Genomic DNA, 2,796 nt, shown 5'->3' on the forward strand with positions numbered 1-2,796 from the left:
CAATTAATTACCATATATTGAGACTGGTTCACTCTTCACCACTCTGCATGTTACTCACTTACAGATGTTGACACCTTTCTCTTGATTAATTCAGAATCCTAACACATGTAAAGAACTCTCATTAAGAGTCATAGAGTCTTTCAGAGCTGGATGTCATTAGGGATGACTTTCATGTGTCAGCTATGCTGCACTTCCCTTGAATTCCTTGGTCTGGAATGACCTCAGTGTTTCTAACTGGATGACACCATTCAGGAGGACTTAGATGAAGAAAGGCTGAAGAAAGCAAAAAACTCATATCAGTGCCTACTGAGACTGAACTAAGAGCAACAACTCTGGTGACTCTCCCTTCCCTATTTCCAAAATTGGAGGAACAAGAGGTACTTGCTGTCCTGTGCACTAATTGGGATTAATTATAGATTTAAGGGCACAAAATAATACTGGCTTATCAGTAGTTAGTGAGCTACTTTTGCAATTTTTTATTTGTGCTAGCATGGAAAATTATATCCAAGCTTGTTGCCCTCCTTTCACTTCCATTCTTGTAAAAAAAAACCCACCCCAAAAGTCTGGAAAAGTCAGTGGAGTGATATCAGCATCAAATCATTGAGAGCAGGCTTTAGTTTCTGATAATTAATTTTCTGCAACATGCAATTCCGGTCAGTTCCCTGGGGTCCCCAAAGCTCCAGCCACATGCCCAGTTTGAAAGACTGCCCAGGAAATGCTGGAATGATGTGGGGAGAGCTTCTAGCCAAATGCCATCTGTTGGCCATTTACCATACTGCTTCAGGGGACTCACGAAGTTTCTGAGTGCCTGAACCGAGCACAGGTGATGTGACCTAAACCAGTCTCTTTAGATTCAAACCTGCAGTTTAGTACCTCATTTCAGGAAGAGGACTGCATCATGGAAGCTTTTTCCTAAGTTCAGTCTCTTCAGACTCCCAGTCTAGTTTACCTTTATTTTCCTAGGACCTCAGAGAACGTGCAAGACTCTTGGTTAATGGCTCAGCACATGAGTATGAAAAGGTCTTACTGTGATTTGTCTTGCATTTTGTTGAAGGATAAAGTGATTAGCCATCACTAGGAAAACAAATGTCCTAAGCATAGTGACCCCTACTCAGGCTTACCTGCCCTGACCCTTTGAGGAGGAATAATTTGAGCTAGAAGAAGCAGATTCAGTATCACTTTGCTCCTACATCACTGAGCTCCTGAAGCAGGGAGAAAATGTCTTAGACCCTCTGGACTCTCAGACTGATTCTCTGTCATGTTGTCACAGAATCTCAGCAGGTTATCTCATATAATCTCAAATCAGCTTGTGTCAAGGATGTTGGTTCTGGGTGTAGTACTGGTCTCCATCTAACAATCCTCTGTTGGTTGGTTTCGTGCTATTCCTTTAGAGAGATGGACCTACTATTGCTTAAGCCCAACTTAAGAGTCAATGGGAGAGGTAAAGGACTCCATATTCAAAATGAATTGGGAACAATACATGCTGAACCTTTCCAGTGTGCTACAGAATTTCTACATTCTACTGGTGGATTGTTTAAACTGTTGGCAAAGTTTACTGAAAAACCCCTTCAAAATGTCCACTATCCAATGAGTATCACCTAGAGTTCTCACAAAAGATAAATACTTCCTGATGGCACTTGGGGCTGGAAGTTTCTCAGATCCTGTCAGCCAAACAGTTCATGTCCATACTGCAGGAGTATGAATTTTCTAGAAGTGTTTAAATGTGACAGGAGGTGGGGCTGGTGCTTCTGCAGGTGACATCTTCATCCCCAGCCTCTTCTTGACTACAGCCCTCTGCACTGATGTGCAAGCTGCTCCACAACACACTGCGTCTCAGAAACACTGTAAATCTGAGACTCAGACTGCATGACCTCAGGGTTATTAAAGAGTTTCTGGCATTTGCTTGGTATGGAAGGAATTTTAGCTGGGGTGATTTCATCGCATTTTTAACAGATTGTTACTTTTTGTCTCCTTAAGTTTCCCCTGCAGACAGAGATATCCCTGTCATTCTTAAAGTGCAGAGGATACATATCTATAGCTGTTTTACTCCTTCACTGGGATGCTTGTACTTACGTGACCAATGAAGACATGAAAATATGGTTTCTGTACCTTCTTTGGATTCCACACAACTCTTTTTGAGACAGTTGACCGAGTGCTTCATATCACTTCATTCCTCTGTCAATTATCTGTCTAATACTGGTGCCAATTTGTTAAAAATCAGATTCAAAGCATAAAGACATTGCTTTGCAGAATGTTTCGTGAGTTGTTTTTACATAATGTAAACATGCACCCTGCTGCAAAGCAGCACTGCTATTTGCAAAATTCCATCTCAGCCCTGCCATATGAGAACTACCTAATACACACATGAGAGATCTTTGTGAAGAAATGGCTGCCTGGCTCAACATGCCAACCTGGACTTTTAAACTAGTACAATCTCACTTTTTGTTTGTTTGCATATTTTTTGAGCAAGCCTTTTTTTTCTCTCCCACCAAGAGAAGTGGTTGTCTCATGTGCTCTTTTCTGCAGTCTGCTTCGATTGCTTTCCTTGGTAACATATTCCATATGTTTACTATCTCCCCTTTTTGTACTTCAATAGCCTAGACCATTCACCTCACCAAAAGCTGCATGGTTATTTTCCCAGGAAATATCATTGTTTCAAAAAAGATATTATGGGAGCAAATAAAACACATTTCCAAAATGGTGCTGCCAAATAGCAAAAAAAAAAAAAAAAAAAAAAAAAAAAAGGCCTTTTTTTTTTTTTAAAAAAAAAATAAAAAAAAAAAAAAAAAAAAAGTG

The 2,796-nt window shown here is 40.2% G+C and overlaps 1 protein-coding gene across 1 annotated transcript in view; it reads left to right on the forward strand.

Annotated features, from left to right (window-relative positions):
* TBX15 (T-box 15) overlaps positions 1-2,796 on the forward strand; it is a 108,947-nt gene that overhangs the window by 64,644 nt on the left and 41,507 nt on the right. The window lies entirely within an intron of this gene.

This window comes from Chaetura pelagica, unplaced genomic scaffold, assembly GCF_000747805.2.
Source record: "Chaetura pelagica isolate M959 unplaced genomic scaffold, ChaPel_1.0 scaffold101, whole genome shotgun sequence".
In the NCBI taxonomy this organism is placed as follows: domain Eukaryota; kingdom Metazoa; phylum Chordata; class Aves; order Apodiformes; family Apodidae; genus Chaetura; species Chaetura pelagica.